The 21,690-nt window shown below is 35.5% G+C and overlaps 1 non-coding gene across 1 annotated transcript; it reads right to left on the bottom strand.

Moving 5' to 3' along the window:
* Positions 1-7,398: 7,398 nt before the first annotated feature.
* On the bottom strand, positions 7,399-7,505 carry LOC121208157 (small nucleolar RNA R71). The gene has a single exon (XR_005903116.1). It is a non-coding gene; the product is annotated as a small nucleolar RNA R71 (small nucleolar RNA).
* Between the last annotated feature and the right edge of the window lie 14,185 nt (positions 7,506-21,690).

The raw sequence follows: 21,690 nt of genomic DNA, 5'->3' as shown, positions 1-21,690 counted from the left end.
GAACCATATTGTTTTTGACAATGCACAGATCAATTAGCCCGGCAATGTGTAGTAGAGGAAAAGATACAAGATATTTTACAAGGTTGTCACACATCTCCCTGTGGAGGCCATTTTGGTGGAAAAAGGACAGCTCAAAAAGTACTACAATCGTGGTTTTATTGGCCAAGAATGAATAGAGACACTTATGAATTTGTACAAGGATATGATAGGTGTCGGAGAATTGAGAATATATCTAAAAGGGACGAAATGTTACAAACATGGATAATCAAGGTTGAAGTGTTTGATGTTTGGTGAATTGATTTCATGAGACCTTTTCCAAGTTCTTTCGGGAATCAATATATCCCCCTAGGTGTAGATTATGCTTCAAAATGGGTCGAAGTTGTTGCACTACCTACTTATGATAAAAAATCAGTAGTGAGATTCCTAAGGAAATACATATTCTCTAGGTTTGGTACACTACGAGTGCTGGTCAGTGACGAAGGATCTCATATATGTAGCAAGCAGTTCAAAGCAACATTGGCTAAGTACAACATAATACATAAGATGAAAATGACATATCACCCACAGGCTAATGGGCAAGTAGAAGTATCTAATCGAGAAATAAAGCAAAATTAGGAGAAAACAGTTAACCCAAGTTGAAAATATTGGGAAGTCAAGCTAGACAATGCGTTGTGGGCTTACAGAACAGCATATACGACTCCATTAGGCATGTCCCCACATAAGTTAGTTTATGGTAAGAACTATCACTTACCAATCGAATTGGAGAGGAAAGCATACTGGGCGATCAAAGAGTTACATCTGGATCTAGAATTAGCTAAAAAAGAAAGGTTGTTCCAACTCCAAGAATTGGAAGAATCCAAGTAACAACCCGTTTTTAAGGTTAATCGAAACAGTGGTTTCGGGGCCACCAAATTTGACGAGTAAGTTTGTAAATATTATATTTAATATTTACTAGTTAATTGTGAGTTTAAAAAAGGTTTTTGATATTGTGATTTTTGTTTTATAAGCGATTTATTAAGTTCAAGTGGTATGACCCTAAGGTCAAGTGAGTTTAGAAAATGAGGTATCGAGACCTTGTTTCTATAAACCGAGTCATAAATATTTTTATAAATATTTACAGAGTGGCAATAAGATGGTATTAAAGTTTCGTTGAAAATTTTTATCGTTTTGATAGTTAATTAAGCAAAAAGGACTAAATCACGCAAATCGTAAAAGTTGTGTTCTATAAGTTAAAGATATTAAATGGCTATGGAATTAAATAGTGGGAGTCCTTAAGTGGTAATTATTCCATAATTGTTGATAGTGGAATTCCATGGCTTGGTATAATGGAAATTATTAATGTACATTAAGGTTAAATATGGTATTTGGTAATTATAATAAAATAAAATAAAACAAAAGCCAAATGACATGCTATGAGCTTCATCAATAGCCGAATGTGAGAAAGAAAATAATGTTCTCAAAGCTTTGAAGGTTCGGCCATGGTTGTTCATGCATGTAAGTCCATTTCGTCTTGGTTTTTAATAATTTTTACGTTTTTGAGATCGTTGCTTTGTGTTCTAGCTAGCCCGTACCTCCGATTTCAAAATTGTTAAAGTATTTAGATGATGTCATTGTTGAATATTTTAGTATCTTGATGTTTAATGATAGAAAATAAATCTCTGATGGTAGATTATTGAGTTTTGTTAAGTGAATTTTAGCAAAAATGTCAATTTTACACTAAATTGTGAAATATAATAAAATGTGTGGTAAAAGTGTGAATAAATGAAACATATGGGCTGATATGATCATGTATGAAATTCAGATAGCTTGGGCTATGATGAAATTGGCTAAATTTGCATTTTAAAAGCTTAGGGACTAATTTGTAAAAAAAGGTCAAAAGTGTAGGGGTAAAATAGTAATTTTACCAAAATATGAAATTGAGTTAAAATGAATAGAATATGAATTGAAATAGCTGAATTTGATTGATTAGATCAAGTTAAGCCTCGTACGAGTCTATATCGAGGGAAAAATAGAGTTTCGGACTAGTCGATCCATTTCAACGTTTTGACGATCAAGGTAAGTTCGTATGTATTAAGCATTGTTAAATTTATTCTTTTAATGCTTGATATTGTATAAATTTTCTATACGTGATTGTTGTTATGATTAATGACTTATCGGCTAAAATGGCATTTAATGTGCGGTTCGAAATAGCTTCGGCTAAAAGTGGCACTTAGTGTGCAATTTGAGATAGCTTTGGCTATATATATAAATGGCACTTAGTGTGAAAAGTATCGAGGATGACACTTAGTGTACGAAACATCCATAATAACACTTAGTGTGCGAGGTATCGAGTATGGTGCATAGTGTGCGAGACACTGAAGATGCAACGGCATTATGTATATATATAAAATGGTAAGGATTGGTACAGGTATGTACAGAAACTCAACTTAATATGAAATCCATGAATGGTAAGTCCATGAGCATTGTGAAATGATGTTGTGTTAATTTGGTGAATAACGATATATGTTTATAAATGTATGGGTTTCTAATTGAAAGAAAGGAAGGTGTGGTAAATTTAGTTATTATCATTTTCTTACTAAAATAGTTTTGGACAACAGCAGCAGTCCAACTTTGAAAATACACAAAAAATAGTATAAAGTGAATTATAGATTGAATAAAATATGAAATTGAATCTTATTGAGTCTAGTTTCTTATAAAAGAAACAGTATGAGAAAAAGAATTTCCTATTATGAGATATTTGAAGTTGTGTGAGACAGAGTTAGAACGATTTTGAAATCCCCTGCTCTGATTTGAGAAAATCATTAAAAATTGTAAAAAAATATTTATGGGATATAATTTATATTATTATAATTATTAATGAGTCTATTTTCAATAAAAAGTAGACGGTAAAATTATCCGAGTCCCGTACTATGAGATAATTAATTTTTAGTGAAGAAAGGTGAAGCTGTTGGGCAGTGAAATAGGGGTGATTTTAAAGAATAAGCTGTACTTATTGGCTAAACTAAAAATTCTGAAAATTTTATAGTTAGAATATATGTGAGTCCAATTTCAAGGAAAATTAGCAGAACTTAATTTGGAGTTTCGTAGCTCCAGATATAAATAAATTAGTGACTGTGACTCGAGAAAACAGCTTGACCTGAACATAAGTAAAAATGCAAATATGGTTGTATTACCTTGAGAAGCAAGTTAATAAATTGCTTATTATTTTCATATGAACTTACTAAGCTTTATAGCTTACTCCCCTTTACTTTCATCTCTTATAAGTTTATTTAGCTAGCTTAGGTTGGAGATCGCCTGAGATTCAATCATACATCAAGCTACCATTTTGAGTATAAGTATTCAAATACTTAAGTCTATGGCATGTATAGAGGCTTTATCTTTTGTAATTATGTCATTACTAATGTGGCCAAATGTGTTGGCCTATAATGGTTATAGTTCAATTTGTGTATAGCCATGAATGGTGGCTTCTTTTGATTATATGATTATGCATGTGCCTCTGTCATGGAGATGAGACTTGTGATTGTATGTATGTAATGAGTTATATTGTTGGTGGTGAATGCTTGATGGTTTAATTGAGATGAGATGATGTGTTGATAACTAAGGCTTAGATGTGTGATATGGGAGTAATCTTATAAACTTTGATGCATGAGAATTAGTAAATTTGAGCTTGACTAAGCATGATGTTTTAAGTATGTAAAATATGATATGAGGTTACCATGATCTTGCATTGTTTGTGGATGATTGAATGTTCAAATGTGCCATGTTAATGGTCAATAAAAGTAAGCATGTGAGTTTGTTATTAAGGGTGGCAATTGGCTTAGGAAATAGCCTAAAAATTGTCTACACGGGTTATGACACAACCATGTGTCTCAGCTGTGTGAGGGACACGGCTGAAGGCACGGGCGTGTGCCTTGGTCGTGTGCCCTTACTTTTTTAATGACGTCATAAATAGAGAGTTAGATGGGCTAACGACACGGGCGTGTCCCGAGCCACACGGGTGTGTGACCCTGTTTCATGATGAAATTTTCTAAGTTTTCCAAAAGTTTTCAAAGTTCTCAGTTTAGTCCCGAACCACCCCCGATGTATGTTTTGGGCCTCGTAGGCCTGTATAAGGGATGTTATGCATGTGTATGAAAAGTTTTAATTTGGATGGAATTTTATGGCCTGGTTTTGTATGAATGTTTTGATGTAAGTCCAGTAATGCCTTGAACCCTATTCCAACGTTGGATACGAGTAAGGGGTGTTACAATCCAGATTTATGACTTACGAAAACACTAAAATGTACAAGGAGATGAGTAGACTTCAATGTGATGCAAAGATTAGAAAGCGTGAATTTTTGCTGGGACAGAAAATGGTACTATTCAACTCAAGGTTAAAATTATTCCCTGGAAAGCTTAAATCAAGATGGACAGGTCCATATACAATACATTAGGTAACTCTTCATGGGACAATAGACTTAATTAGAAAAGGAGCTCAACATTTTCTTTTTAATGGCCAACGAGTTAAATATTGTTTTGGAGGAACTATTACTACTATTTTAAAGGAAGAAACCTTGCAGTGTAGTGCTTTTTGGGATTTCCAATGAATCAATGGGAAACCAACAAACATGAAGAATGATTATAAAGAAGGTGACCTAAGTATTAATTTTATGAAACAAAGAGAAATCTGGTCGTCATGTCGTGATACCATTCTAGAATTTTGCGTCAAGGAATAAAATTTTGATTCCAGAACCAGCCCTCGACGTCGCGTCATCACCCAGGGATGTTGTGACACCACTACATAACTCTATTTTTCGAACTAACCTAACTATTTATGTTTTTGTAGCTTAATTATATTAGGATTCTTGTTCTAAACTATAAATAAGACATATGGCCGACCTATTTTATCATTAACAAAGATAACTTTCAAGCTACCCTATTTTATCATCAACAAAGGTTAAATTACAAGCATAATAAGAATAGATTATCAAATGGCCAATTTTAGTGCAAGCGTTCAAGACCAACTATTAAGTTTAAAGAAGGCGACATGGATAAGCACATACAACAACTACAACCGTATAAATTTATTCAAGAGTACGGATTTGACCCTCTAATGAAGAATTGCAAAGGAATATGGGAAAATGCAACTGAAAGGGAATGGACGAAATTTTGTTTGCCAGCCGAAGAACCCCCTAATAGTTCTTGTGGTGAAAGAATTTCATCTAGCCTTAAAACAAAGTGAAGTAACCAGATCGTTCTATGAGATGCGTTCCTTTGTAAAGGTCAGAGGGGTTAATGTTTTGGTAACCGAGATGAGAATTTATCAAATTTATGATGCACCATGATAAACCGTAATTCATACATATTTTTATCCCATGCTTAGCACATTTATGGATGATTTCTCCTTAGGATTGGTGAATTCGATGCTCCTAATCCTTTAATTTCATGTTTTATACTTAGATGAGCATAGGAGAGTAAAAAGAGCGAGAAATAGGCAGAAAATGGAGAAAATGGACCCACGTGGGAGATCAACACGGCCTAGACTTTCTCACACGGGCGTGTCACACGGCCGTGTCCCTTGGTACGATTGAAGCACGACTTACACGGGTATACTACACGTCCGTGCCTATTCAACAGCCTTAGCCACAGGCTGGAGTAATCACACACGGGCGTGTCCCTGCTGAGCCCAAGTATAACCCTATTCGAAAAAGGCCAATTTTGGGGGCTCTTAGGCATTTTAAAGCCTATTTAAACACCTGATGAGGCACTTAGAAGGGGGACACAGAGTAGGAAGCAAGGGATTACTCAAGGAAAGCTGATTGATCCATCTCAGAAGTCAGATTCATCATCAAGACTGAAGATCTCCCTTTAAGTTCCTTGAGGAGTTTTGGGCTTTCTTATGTTTTTGTCATCTTTATGCTTTTGAGATGTTTTCTTTCATAAGTATGAACTAAACCCCGTAAATACCTAAGGGGAATGAAACCTAAGACGGATCTTGTTATTATTATCTGAATTGCATGATAAATATTTGACTTATTCTTAATTATGTGTTCTTAATTCTTGTTTTGATATTCCAGGATATTGATTCAAGTTAAGATCTTATTCAGAAGAGGAATAGACCCTGTCTAAGAGTAAATTTGTCATAATTAAGCGGAGTTGATTGCACGCCTAGAGATAGGGTGATAAAATTTTGCCGGATTAGGGTGAAACCTAATAAGGGAATCCATAGATCGAGTTAATGCATTTCTAGGGTGTTAATTAGAAAGAGATTTCAATTATTCAACCTAGGATTAAACGTTATTAGTCTTGATAGAGATAAAGATATAACTTAGGGATTTCTATGGATCAAGTCAAATGAATAAATCGTCTGATTCAGAGTCAAATAATAAGTGAAGTCTAGGTGGATTTTTCCTTAGGTATTGTCTTAATCAATCGAATTTTCCCAAAAGTATTCTCCCAAATTTTCTGTCTGTGCATTCTTAGTTAGTAATTAGTTTAGATAACCAAACCTCTTAATTTTTAGGCTAGATAATAAAAAGGAAGTAAATACTAGTACTCGTAGTCCCTTTGGGTTCGACAATCCATTCTTGCTGAACTATACTACTGTTCGATAGGTACACTTGCCTTAATTGTGATAATAAGTTAGTCTCAAGAACGATCCTTTCATAAATCTTTAAAAACTGTCATGAATATCACGTATCGAGTTTTTGGCGCCATTGCTGGGGAACTAGGATATTAGGAACACTCGACTTTTATTACTTTAGCCATTTAAATTTTATTGCAATTTAAACTTTTATTTTCTTTTCTAATTCTTCATTTATTTCCTTTTGACAGGTTTTTCTAGTTTATGACCAGAAGAAACCCGTTAGGACCATTACTGTTTGATAGTGAGCTCGATCGCACAATTCATAGAAACCAAAGAGAAATAAGGCGAAGCTTACGATACACAGAGGAAGAGCAAGAGGATCATACTTCAACCACAACCGAGGAGATGACTGAAAACCAAGAAAATCCGCTACCTCCTACGATTGCTGTTAATCAGAATTCTGCTCCGCGCACTATGTATGATTATGCTAAACCTTCTTTAACAGGAACATAATCGAGCATAGTTAGACTTGTTGTAGCTGCAAATACTTTTGAACTGAAACCTAACACAATTAAAATGATACAACAATTTGTTCAGTTTGATGGTTTGCAGGACGAAGATCCCAACGCTCACTTGGAAAATTTCTTAGAATTTTGCGACACTTTTAAAATAAATGGCGTTTTTTATGATGCCATTCACCTTCAGTTATTCCCTTTTTCATTGAGAAACAAAGCTAAGCACTGGTTGAATTCGTTGCCACGGGGGTCAATCACTACTTGGGAACAAATGACTGAAAATTTTTTATTAAAATATTTTCTGTCGGCTAAAATGGCTAAATTACGTAATGATATCTCATCTTTTGTACAAATGGATTTAGAAACACTCTACGATGCATGGGAGAGATACAATGACCTCTTCAGAAGATGCCCTCACCATGGGTTACTACTCTGGTTACAGGTTTAAACCTTCCATAATGGCCTGAATCTTTCGACTCGGTAGATAGTTGACGTAGCTGCTAGCAGAACCATCAATAATAAGACACCTGAAGATGCCTATGAATTTATAGAGGAGATGTCACTGAATAACTATCAGTGGCAAGTCATGAGGACAAAGCCAATGAAAACAGCCGGCATTTATAACGTCGATTCAGTCACCATGCTCTCTAATTAGGTAAAACTCTTGAATAAGAAAATTAATGGTTTCTTTAGTTCTTCACAGATTCACCCAGAATGCAGTGCGAAGCAAGTGGAAGTGGATCAAGCAGTTCAGAATACCCACCTTATGGCTACAACATGGAGAATGAGCAGTTAAATTATATGGGTAATAATCCTTGATCTCAAAATAATCCTTATAGCAATACTTACAATGCAGGTTGGAAGAACCACCCAAATTTTTCATGGGGAGGCCATGGGAATTAGAGACCACCACCTCCAGGCTTCTAACAACCACCCTACCAACAAGAGAAAAAGCTGAACCTTGAAGAGATGCTAACAAAATTCATTTTAGTGTCAGAAACTTGTTTTCAGAATACCGAGACAGCACTTAAAAATCAACAAGCGTCGATCCAAGGGCTTGAAACTCAGATAGGTCAGCTCGCTAAATTGATATCTGAAAGACCACCAGGAAGTCTACTTAGTAACACTGAACCCAACCCAAAAGAGTGCGTGAAAGTGGTTACACTAAGGAGTGGGAAAGTGTTAGTTGAATCTGAAAAGAAGCCACCATAAGAAGCTAACAGAAAAGAGGTTGAACCCGAAAACAATTACAACTTAATGCCAAAAGAATATAAACCACCAATCCCATACCCAGCAAAGTTGAAGAAAGATCGCATGGATGCACAAATTGGTAAATTTCTTGAACTTTTTAAACAACTACATATTAACTTACCTTTTGTTGAAGCTATATCGCAAATGCCTACATATGCAAAATTCTTAAAGGAGCTTCTAACAAACAAAAAAAAGTTTGAAAACTTATCTACAGTGGAGCTTAATGAAGAGTTGTTCAGCCATACTCCAAAACAAACTGCCAACCAAACTGAAAGACCCAGGGAGTTTACTATTCCCTTTTTAATTGGTAGTTTGAATGTTGATAAAGCACTAGCTGATTTAGGCACCAGCATTAATTTGATGCCATATAAAATGTTTAAACGACTTGGTCTTGGGGAACCTAAACCCACTAGGATGAGTATTCAATTAGCTGATAGATCTGTTAAATATCCTAGGGGAATTATAGAGGACGTACTTGTAAAGGTAGATAAATTTATATTCCCTGTTGATTTTGTTGTGCTTGACATGGATGAAGATGTTGAGGTGCTTTTAATTTTAGGTCAGCCATTTTTAGCCACTGCTAGAGTTGTAATTGATATGGGTGATGGTAGATTGGCACTTAGAGTAGGTGACGAAGAGATTATTTTTAAAATTTATGATGTCATGAGATTTTCTAGAGAACAGGATGACTCATGTTATTTTATCGACTTTATTGATCATGCCACTCAAGATTCTTTCAGGAAATCGCACACAAGGACACGATGGAACTGTGTCTCGCCCAAGGAGAGGGGATGGATGATGATTATGAAATAAGAATTGAACTAAACTCCAATGAAATCTCCTCAAAACTAGTAGAATATGAGGGAATTAAGGTAAAAGATGAACTTAAGCAAAAACCCTCTATTGACGAACCTCCCAAACTGGAACTTAAACAATTGCCGAATCATTTGGAATATGCATTCCTTGGAAATAATTTCACATTACCGGTAATTATTGCATCCAACTTGCAACCCAAAGAGAAAGAGGAATTACTCTAAGTTTTGAGAGAGCATAAAAGGGCCATAGCTTGGAAAATTTCTGACATTAAAGGGATCAACCCTTCTTTTTACACCCACAAAATTTTAATGGAAGATGAATATAAACCATGCGTGTAAGCCCAAAGACGACTGAACCCCAACATGAAGGAAGTTGTTAAAGCTGAGGTAATTAAAGTCCTAGATGCTGGAATTATTTATCCTATTTCTGACAGTTCTTGGGTGAGTCCAGTGCAGGTTGTTCCTAAGAAAGGAGGCATGACTGTTGTAGCCAATGAGAAGAATGAATTAATCCCAACAAGGACAGTCACTGGTTGGAGAGTATGCATTTATTATAGGAAGCTAAATGATGCCACGAGAAAAGACCACTTTCCCCTTCCATTCATTGACCAAATGTTGGAAAGATTGTTAGGACACATGTACTACTGCTTTTTAGACGGACTCTCTGGCTATTTCCAAATCCCAATAGCTTCTGAAGATCAAGAGAAGACGACATTTACATGTCCATACGGTACGTTTGCTTATCGTAGAATGCCTTTTGGATTATGTAATGTTCGTGCTACTTTTCAGCGTTGTATGATGGCCATTTTTGACGAACTCGTAGAAGACGTCATGGAGGTATTTATGGATGATTTTTTGGTTTTTGGTAACTCTTTCCATCTTTTCCTAAAAAATTTAAAACGAGTGTTAATAAGATGTAAGGAAATAAACCTTGTGCTTAACTGGGAAAAATGTCACTTTATGGTTCAAGAAGGTATTGTGTTAGGATATAAAATTTCTAGTAGAGGGATTGAGGTTGATAAATCTAAAATTGAAACCATTGAAAAACTACCCTCTACTTCAGTTAAGGCTATTAGGAGCTTTTTAGGACATGTTGGGTTTTGTAGAAGATTTATTAAAGATTTTTCTAAAATAGCTAAGCCTTTGACTAAATTACTAGAAAAAGATGTGCCTTTTAATTTCAATCAGGAGTGTTTAGAAGCATTTAATACTTTAAAGGATAAACTGACTAAAGCTCCAATTATAATTGCACCTGATTGGAATTCACCTTTTGAACTAATGTGCAATGCGAGTGATTTTACAGTAGGTGCAGTTTTGGGACAGGAAAGAGATAAACATTTTCAACCCATCTATTATGCTAGCAAGACTTTGACAGCCGCACAAGAAAACTACACCACCACAGAGAAAGAGTTGCTAGCTGTGGTTTTTGCATTCGATAAATTTAGGCCATATTTAATATTGTCTAAAGTTGTTGTTTATACTGACCATCCCGCTCTTCGCCACCTTTTGACTAAAACTGATGCAAAACCTTGACTCATTTGATAGATCTTATTATTGCTGGAATTTGACTTGGAGATTAAGGATAAGAAAGGAGTTCAAAATCTAGCGGCTAACCATCTCTCCAGGCTTGAAAACTCAAGTACCAAATAACCAAATGACATTGAAATAAATGTTTCATTCCCTGAAGAACAATTTTTTGCTATATCTGATTCTGAGGTACCTTGGTTTGCAGATATTGAAAATTTTTTAGCCGCTAACATTATCCCAAAAGGGTTGACACATTAGCAAAAGAAGCGATTCTTCACTGATGTGAAAAACTACTTCTGGGAAGACCCTTTTCTTTTCTATAAATGTGCAGATCAAATCATTAGAAGATGCGTAACAAGGAAAAAAGCATTGAAAATCCTAGAACATTGCCACTCAGGACTGGCTGGAGGACATTACGGTGGAAATAAGACCGCATATAAAGTCCTCGAATCAAGTTTTTATTGGCCCACTCTATTCAAAGACGCCAACAGGTATGTTACTTCTTGCGAAAAATGTCAAAGGACAGGTAATATATCCAAACGTGATGAAATGCCTCAGACATATATGCTCTCATGTAAGATATTTAAGGTTCGGGGTATCGACTTCATGGGTCCATTCCCTTATTCATTCGGGAATAAATACATCTTAGTAGCCGTTGATTATATGTCCAAATGGGTAGAAGCCCAAGCTTTACCTACTAATGATGATAGAGTAGTGGTACGATTCCTTAAGAAACTTTTCTCTCGATTTGGTACACCTAGAGTAATTATTAGTGATAGGGGTACTCATTTCTGTAACGCCCAATTTGACAAGACCCTCAAGAAGTACAGAGTTCATCACAGAACAGCTACCCCTTATCACCCTCAAACTAGTAGCCAAGTCGAAGTAGGGAACCGAGAGCTTAAATGTATCCTAGAAAAGACAGTAGAATTAAACAAGAAAGATTGGGCGATGAAAGTAGATGATGCTCTATGGGCTTATAGAACTACTTTTAAGACTCCCATAGGAACATCACCTTACAGACTTGTTTATGGGAAAAGTTGTCACCTACCATTTGAGTTGGAACACAAGGCATTCTGGGCTATAAAATTTCTAAACCTTGACCCCAAACTTGCAGGTGAAAACAGGATGATGCAGTTGAACAAGTTAGATGAATGGCGAGCCAATCCATATGAAAATTCGCGCTTATATAAGGAAGCGACGAAACGCGCCACCACGCTCCTTTAAAGCAACGAAGGCAATTTGGAGTTGGAGACCTTGTCCTGTTATATAACTCGAGGCTCAAATTGTTTCTTGGAAAGCTTAAATTACGATGGTCAGGTCCGTCCGTAGTTCAAACTGTATTTCCATATGGTATAGTAGAGGTAAGTCATCCATCACAAAGCACGTTTAAGGTAAATGGACATCATCTCAAAAATGTATAACGGTGAGAATTTCAAAGACGATAAAGAGTAGCTACGACTCCATGAAGTTACCTAAATACACCCACAATGTAGAGTCGAGCTTAGACTATAAACAAGTGCTTATCGGGAGGCATCCTGAGCACAAGGGTGCTAACTTCTTCAAATTTTAGTCTTTAACATTAAATTCACTAACTGCGTCACTGAACACAGGATTTTCAAAACCACACGGCCAGGCACACAGGCGTGCTGTAGGCCGTGCACATACCACGGGATGAAACACGGCCGTGCCCTGAGGCCGTGTGAAAACAGGGCAAAAGAATTTTTTCCAACATGGCCGTGCAACATGGCTGTGGGCAACGGGCGTGCGACACGCCCGTGCCCAGCCCCGTGGTTGACACTGTCACAATAACACAGGTGTGTGCCTGCATACACGGGCGTGGGAGAAGCGATCGAAGATTGACACAACCGTGCAACATGGTCGTGTACACCAATGCGCCCAATTTTGAAACCCACGAAACGCACGGGCTGAAACGAAGGCACACTGGAGTGCCCCACGACCGTGTGCCCCAATTTCTCTATAAACACCTATTATCTATTTTAGCTTTATCTTTATATTTTGAAATTACTTTTTATTTCCTATTAATACTATTTTATCTTGAGTTTGTACAACTTTTATTTTCGGCTATTATGAGTAAACATGCTTCATTATATTTCCTAAAGAGTTCCTGATTTTATCACAGTCATAAAGAGCTCTAAAGCTCATCATCAAACGGGAACTAAAAAACTCTACCAGCATAGCATTTGTGGAACCCAACCTCTACCACCACCGGAGTATCCTCCTCCACCCTCATCATTACTTTGGCCGCTTATTCTCCATGATTACAATTCAAGGAGTTCATTCATCATTCAGGAAGTTTCACTTCTCTCCCTATCTTATGAATATATATCTATCTTTGTCAATATATCTCTCTTTATACATTGAGGGCAATGTACATCTTAAGTGTGGGGGGGGTCTTTCATATCATCATTAGAAATTCCTGAATTTTGTCTTATTCTCATGTGAATCACTCATATCACTATTAGAATGAATTTTGATTAATTTATAATTTTTATTCATATGTCTTGAATTAAAACATAGGTATTTATGCATTGATTGTTTAAACATTAGGACATTAGGGAATCAAGCATAATAAGTTGGTTTTTGAAGAATTAAAAACTTTTAGGTTGTTTCCCTAAGTTTAGGTATTATCTTGAGTTGAAATTCACAAGTTTGAACATCAAAAAGCCATAATTTTTGTGAGATCTTGAGCCTTTAGAGCATATTTTATTCCTTTTATGTTCACTTTCATTATGAGTGCATCAGTTTTGATTTGTTATTCTAGAACTTGCTTGATTATGCATGTCAAGACCACACCATTTTATTTGACATGTCAAGATGATAAAGGCACTTAGGTTTAACCCACTCACTCCACAAAGCCTACCTTCATAATTAACCCTTAGTGAACCCCTTTGAGCCTAACAAGCCATTAGTTGATTCGCCCTTAATACTAATCCATAACCCATCATTGTTGAAATCCCCTAATTTGATCCTTATTTTTTTCGAGATTTGATTTGAACTAATTACTTAGCTATGTTTTGCTCTTCTATGTATTTGACTTGTTCTTAAAAAAAATGAATGTACTTTAATACATACTAGTTGTAATGCGTCGTTTTTAAGCTTGAATGTTAATTCCACATTCTGAGAAGAAGTTCAATTGTATTCAATTGATGACTAGTTATTTTTCTAGCATTTATCAAATTTATGATACACCATGATAAACCGTAACTTATACATACTTTTATCCCATGCTTAGCACATTTATGGATGATTTCTCGTTAGGATTGGTGAATTCGATGCTCCTAATCCTTTAATTTCATGTTTTATACTTAGGTGAGCATAGGAGAGTAAAAAGAACAAGAAATAGGCCGAAAATGGAGAAAATGGACCCATTTGGGAGATCAACACAGCCTGGACTTTCTCACACGGGCATGTCACACAACCGTGTCCCTTGGCAGGATTGGAGCACGATTTACACGGGTATACTACACGTCCATCCCTGTTCAACAACCTTGGCCACGAGCTGGAGTAATCGCCCACGGGCATGTCCCTGTCGAGCCCAAGTATAACCCTATTCAAAAAAGGCCAATTTTGGGGGCCCTTAGGCATTCGAAAGCCTATTTAAACACCTGAGGAGGCATTTAGAAATGGGACACAGAGTAGGAAGCAAGTGATTACTCAAGGAAAGCCGATTGATCCATCTCAGAAGCCGGATTCATCATCAAGACTGAAGATCTCCCTTCAAGTTCCTTGAGGAGTTTTGGGTTTTGTTATGTTTTTGTCATCTTTATGCTTTTGAGATGTTTTCTTTCATAAGTATGAACTAAACCCCCTAAATACTTAAGGGGAATGAAACCTAAGACGGATCTTGTTATTATTATCTGAATTGCATGATAAATATTTGACTTGTTCTTAATTATGTGTTCTTAATTCTTGTTTTGATATTCTAGGATATTGATTCAAGTTAAGCTCTTATTCAGAGGAGGAATAGACCCTGTCTAAGAGTATATTTTTCATAATTAAGTGGAGTTGATTGCACGCCTAGAGATAGGGTGATAAGATTTTGCCGGATTAGGGTGAAACCTAATAAGGGAAACCATAGATCAAGTTAATGCAATTCTAAGGTGTTAATTAGAAAGAGATTTCAATTATTCAACCTAGGATTAGACGTTATTAGTCTCGAGAGAGATAAAAATATAACTTAGGGATTTCTATGGATCAAGTCAAATGAATAAGTCGTCTGATTCAAAGTCAAATAACAAGTGAAGTCTAGGTGGATTTTTCCTTAGGTATGGTCTGAATCAATCGAATTTTCCCAAAAGTATTCTCCCAAATTTTCTTCCTGTGCATTCTTGGTTAGTAATTAGTTTAGATAACCAAACCTCTTAACTTTTAGGCTAGATAATAAAAAAGAAGTAAATACTAGTACTCATAGTTCCTTTGGGTTCAACAATCCAGTCTTGCTAAACTATACTACTATTCGATAGGTACACTTGCCTTAATCATGATAATAAGTTAGTCTCAAGAACGATCCTTTCATAAATCTTTAAAACCTGTCATGAATATCACGTATCACACCATATTATTATCGCGATTATCTCTATAAAACATATTGGAAGGAATTCAGAAACATTGATACAGAGGAAATATTGAGATTCCTAACAGAAGGGAAAGAGATGTAGGCATATCGAACGGGAGAAACAATACTTGAAACGTTGAATTAAGAGCTAATGGCACCAAAAGCCAAGATGTGGATGAAATTCGTATGTTCGAGAATATGGCCTATAACACAGATGTCCGATATTAGTCCAATTAAAGCTATCATAACATATGGGATCCTCCAAAAGAAAAAAATATGTATTGGAACATGGATATATAAGAACATGATTGATTGTAAGAGGAATTTAGGAAAGGGAATATTTTTCCTTCATCTAATTATGAAATTATGTAAAAGGGTAGGAGTACCTATTGAGCAGATAGATAAAACCATGAATCCCCTATAGAAATTACTCGGTGATGATTTATTCAAGCAATTTGTTCTTCTGCAATCGAAACAGAAAGAGGAAAAGAGAAAAATTAAGATTTCAGGAAGATGAGGGCTACTAATCAAGAGTAATCAAGTAGGATTAGTGTAACACCCCTCACCCGTATTCGACGCCGAAACAGGGTACGAGGCATTACCAGACTTCAACGTAAGTAAACATACAAAATTGAGACATAAATTTCCGTTCAAATTTAAAACTTTTCACATACATTCAAATCATCCCTATAACGAGCCTACGAGGCTAAAAACATGCTTTGGCAGTGGTTCGAGACTAAACCGAGAACTTTAGAAAAAATTCACAACACTTAGAAAAATTTTCATCAAACAGGGGTCACACGCCCGTGTGGGCAGGCCGTGTAGTCACACACGCCCATGTCCCTAACCGTGTAACTCTCTGTTTGTCACCCAAGAACAAATTGAAGACACACAGCCAAGTCACATGCCCATGTCCTAGGTCGTGTGGTCGATTTAAAATTTATGATTTTTTACAAAATAGGTGCAGACTTCACACGTCTATGGCACACGCCCGTGCCTGAGGCCGTGTCATCCACACTGCTGAGACACATACCCGTTTCTCTGCCCATGTGCTCGACACTGAACATTCTATTTTGCAAGTATTAAGGTGCAGGGGACACACGGTCAGATCACACACCCATGAGGCAAGCCATGTGCCACACACGACCTAGACACACGCCCGTGTGTCTACCCATGTGGACAAAAATAAGGCTATTTACCAAGCCTTTTTGTCACCCTTCCATGCACAACCTACACAAAAACATATAATACCAATTCAAGCATATACATTCAACCCAATCAGCCACAAACAAGGCATACACACATCATTCACATACTATCATCTATCACATACAACCACCACATGCTATTCAACTTAAACCATACAAATTTCTACATCCATGAAAGGCCTCATCGTATGCATGTACTTAAACCAATATTAGCCAATTTCAATGGCCATTTTACAAAATGAATTATCAACCAATATAAGCCCACACATTTAGCCAAATCAATTATGAAACATAACAAAAGACCAAGTCCCTATACATGCCAAACTTAAAACATTAAAATCATTGGTACCCAAAATGTTAAGTTGATAGTGTGAATGGATCAAAGACAGTCTTCAATCCCCGAGTTGGCTTAGTGACACTATAAAACAAGGAAAAAGAAAAAGAAGTAAGCTTTAAAGCTTGTAAGTTCCTATGCAAATAATAAATATCATTAACACACATTTATCATGCAATTAACATGAAGTGAATTAACATATATGTCATTATAAATCTCATAATCCAACTTGGCATGGATATTATTATAACCTTAGTATCATAACTTGAACAATCATAACCTTACCGAGGGATTCATCACTTATCGAGCTCATTAAGCATAAGTTTTACGTACATACCTGTACCATCTTGCAACATACCATGGCCTTTCACAACATTAACATTCCCGTTACGATTCCTATTGAACCATTTGGAATACTAAAGGATACTCGAGAAATCTCACACTCACAACACCATACCAATGCCATATCCCAGATATGGTCTTACATTGGAACTCACATCAATGCCAATAGCCCAGCTATGGTCTTACACGAAGTCTCATATCGATTTCATATCCCAGATATGGTCTTACCAATAATCTCAAATAACCCTAATGTCCTGACACTTGTATCCTATCTATTCCTAAGGTTCAACCGGGATTTCTCTCTTGTCAAATTTTTTCGATTACATCCAAGTATTCAATTATAATTCATACAATATTAAAGCAATTAAAGCATAAATAATAATTCATTCTTTACATACAAACTTACCTCGGTACAAAAATAGTTGAAATGGACCTAATCGTCAAAGATTGTTTTCCCCACGATCTAGGTCCGAACCTCGTTTCTCTTGATCTATAATAGAAAATTTAACTCATTTATTAACCACATTACTCCATTCAGTCCAAAAATCACACTATAAAAAATTACCATTTTTCCCCTAACTTTTTACATTTTTACAAATTAGTCCTTAGGCTCGTAAATTGAAATGTATTCAATTTATTTGTTACCCAAGCCTAGCTGAACCATATACATACTCATATTAGCCCACATTTTCCATCAAATCACATCTTTACTACACATTTTATAACTTTTTTCAAATAGGTCATTTTTATGTATTTCAGTAAAAAATCACTTGTAAAAGTCGTTTATTACACATCAAACTTTCATATCTACCATAAAACATCAAAACACATGCATGTCATACATGGGTAAAATTTTAAACATGAACCCTACTTCAAAACAATGGTAGAAATAGAAAGATCAGGTGAAAACAGCTTCAAAAACATAAAGAGCATTAAAAACGAGGCTAGGATGTACTTACAATCAAGCTTAAAAGATGACAAAACCCTAGCTATGGTGTTATTCCAAGTTTCAGCCAAGGTTGAAGAAAGATGAGCAAATTTTGGCTTTATGTTCCCTTTTTATTCTTTTACTAACCAAATAACCATAATGCCCTTTTCCCTAAAATAACGTAGCAATTGGACACCCTTAACAAGTAGAACTCAACTTTTGCACTTATTACAATTTAGTCCTTTTGACTAAATTAAGTGCTCAAACGTCAAAATTTTCGAACGAAATTTTCACGAAATCATTCTGTAAAATTGTAGACCATGAAATGTAATAAGAACAAATTTTTCTATGTCGAATTTGTGGTCTCAAAACCATTATTCTGACTAGGCCCAAAATCGGGCTGTTACAATTAGGAGTAGACGAATTTAGGAAAATTGAATGATTCTTTTTTTATTAAGAATTTTTAATTTTCATTAATAAATAATTACTTTAGGGATTGTATTAATTTTTAGGGTGATGTGAATCTATTTTTAGTATTAGGGATACATACATACATAATTCTTTGTTTTGTAGTTTGTTTAATTTTTTTAGAAGCCCAAAAATAGTTTGTTTAACACGATCAAAGGAGGAAACACCCACCATTAGTAGTTGGAGTGCCCACGACCAATCGGGTAACTTCTTTCCTTATCTTCTTATAGGCAACACATTGAGGACAATGTGTCAACTGTGGGGTGTAACATAGATTTTTTTTTAATTTCTCATCTTTTGGTGTGCTTGAGCTTGTATAAATACAAGTGATTAGTTAGGAGCATGTACATAGGTTGCTTGTGTTTATGAATAATTTTGGCATGATGGTAGGTGATTTTAAATTTTTGAGCATTAGACTATTAAAGTTCTATATGTTACATTGTAAATAGGTATTAAGCAATCCACTATACTAAATGATATAGAAAATACAAGGAAATGAGCATGCTATTATGAATGATAAATGATTGAATTTGAGTTTGTTTGGTTGATTAATTTTGTGCATGCTAAGGTATTTAGGGATAACTTTTGACACTTCTTGATGAACCTCATTACAAACCTTAAGCATTAAAATGTTAATTTGTACTTGCCCTTTTCCTTTGGTCCTGTATCACACGATTATAAACGTTTGGCCATACGTATTGAAGGTTAAGTATATACATTAAGGTAGAGTTTGTAAAAATAGAGTGAAATAGGAAGGATTAGTGTGATATAAGAAATATAGGTTAGCCCGAAAGTGAAACCAATAGAGAAATCTAAAAGGCAAAAGTAATACAAGTAGAAAAAGTTCTTGAAAAAAAAGCATTCATGAGTGAGATGAGCTAAAAAAGAAAAGTCACAAAGTCACAAAAGATAGAGAAACTTGTTCATTAGTGCACCAAAACTGGTAGGCTAGCCGTAGTTACCATGTCATGCTATGATTTCTTATACATGAAAAGAAAAGAAAGGTGAGTGAAGAAGAGATAAGGCGGTGAACGGGTAAGAGTCACTAAGGGGGAAGAATAGGGATCAATATGATGTGCCAAACTATTTTCGTGTTTGTAACACTTTTGATGCTTACTGCTTTTGAATTCCATACCTATTCTAAACCTCAGAACATTACAAGCCAAAAAGTCCTATGTGACCTAAATACCCTTATACATGAATAGACATCATACTAAACATATGCATCAATGACTATTTTTATTCTGATTGAACAACCAAAGTACTTATATGATTTATTGATGGATTCCTATAGGTGAGACCTTTAATACTTGTATATTGTGTTGATCTACTGTAATTCGGTGTAGTCGATTAAACTAGTTTTCACATTTAAGGAGCTTGAATACAAGCATTTTCATTATATTTTAGTTAAGTTTTCATAGTTTTATTTACATTCAATAAAATGTGCAAATTGAGTCTTTTATTGTCCTTAGAGGCCGAATGAGGCCTAAGGGTGAGCTAACGCACTTTGTGAGTGTGCAGGAGATCATTAGAAGGTGCACTAAACGGATATTGTATGACGCAACATAGAGAGCAGAATGAAGAAAACTCAAAATTTTCTTAGATGTCACGACACAAACTAAGGGTGTCGCGACATACCCCTGAAGATACTAGCAGAGGAGTATACTAATTGCTATGTCGTGATACAGGTCCTGGTGTGTTGTGACATCGACTCTGTGACGGAAACAACACATGAAACAATGGCGTTTTGGTCAACACAATCAAACTTTAAGCTCGGGAATGTCAGCTAACCTAGGTTAAGGACGACAACCACCTAAAGGTTATAAATAGGCTCATTTTTCACCTATTATGGACATCATTCCTTTATCCTAGATTCTCTCTTGTAAATTTAGCTTAGTTTTCTTTCTTTCTTAAGGTTTTAGATTTATTTCAATTGTTCTTGTTGATTTCAAGAGATTTGAATTATGGAAGCATTCAAACTCTGTGGATTCGTGCTTAATTTCAATACAATCAGGCTTTTTCATTTACTCTATCTTGTCGATTTAATTAGCATGCTTTCTCTTTGCATCGATTATATATTGTCTATGCAAGCCATGGGGAACTAATCCCTCTATGGAGGATTAGCAAGTGGAGGTATGATCTTTAATTATTTTGTAGGGTTACTCAACGGATCAGCTATTTGGAAAAGGTAGAACATGAAACAAACCCTAGGCCTGACAACCCCGAGAAGTCATCAAGGTAGGAATTAACCCAAAATTGGTATTACCCAACTGTGATCACCTTAACCCCAAACCTATTTGAACTGTGAGGTCGGAAGATAAGTAGTTCTTGCTGACTCATTATGTCAGTGGAAAATTAGAAGATCCTACTAGGGTAGTGACTAGTTGATTGACGAGTAACCCAAAATGACAGTTGATGGAGATTACTGTAGTGAACTAATAACCCATAATCAAATTTGATTTATTCTTCCTTTTTAATCTCTTGAATTTTATCTTTTTATGTTATTTTGTTTTTATTACTATTACTATAAAACCCTAAAAATCATTTATTTCATATTATCCGTACATAATTGATTTAAAATTATTAATTAGATCATTTAGTGTTTAGTTTAGAATTGATTTGGCACTCTCCTTCTTTGGATACGATCCTTGAAATTCTCACCTACTTCGTTGTAAAACTATATTACAACTCAGTCGTATACTTACGTATGCCACCTTGTCTTTCTATATTTCATTGCAGTATTCACACTTTGGACGTTAGTACGTCCAGAGGTGGTCATGTGCAACATGCTGAACTTAGATGTTTGAAATCAAAAGTGGTAAATCAACTATTCATCATTGTGAAATTGTTAGTAAGCATAAAATGCCTAGCTATATGCTCTGAAATTAATACTTGTATCATATTTGCTCAAGGGTCATCATTTTATTTTTCTTTTTTGTTTATGTTGCTTGAGGACAAGCAATGACTTAAGTCTGAGGGAGTTTGATCTACGATAATTTGGTGTAGTAGATTAAACTAGTTTTAACATTTAAGAAGCTTGAATACAAGCATTTTTGTTATATTTTAGTTAAGTTTTCATATTTTTATTTACATTCAATAAAATGTGAAAATTTAGACTTTTATTGACCTTAAGGGTTGAATGAGATCTAAGGGTGAGCT

The sequence above is a fragment of the Gossypium hirsutum genome, chromosome A01 (genome assembly GCF_007990345.1).
Source record: "Gossypium hirsutum isolate 1008001.06 chromosome A01, Gossypium_hirsutum_v2.1, whole genome shotgun sequence".
Lineage (NCBI taxonomy): Eukaryota > Viridiplantae > Streptophyta > Magnoliopsida > Malvales > Malvaceae > Gossypium > Gossypium hirsutum.
The sequence above is the reverse complement of the archived record's forward strand: the minus strand, read 5'-3'. Positions and strand labels throughout refer to the sequence as shown.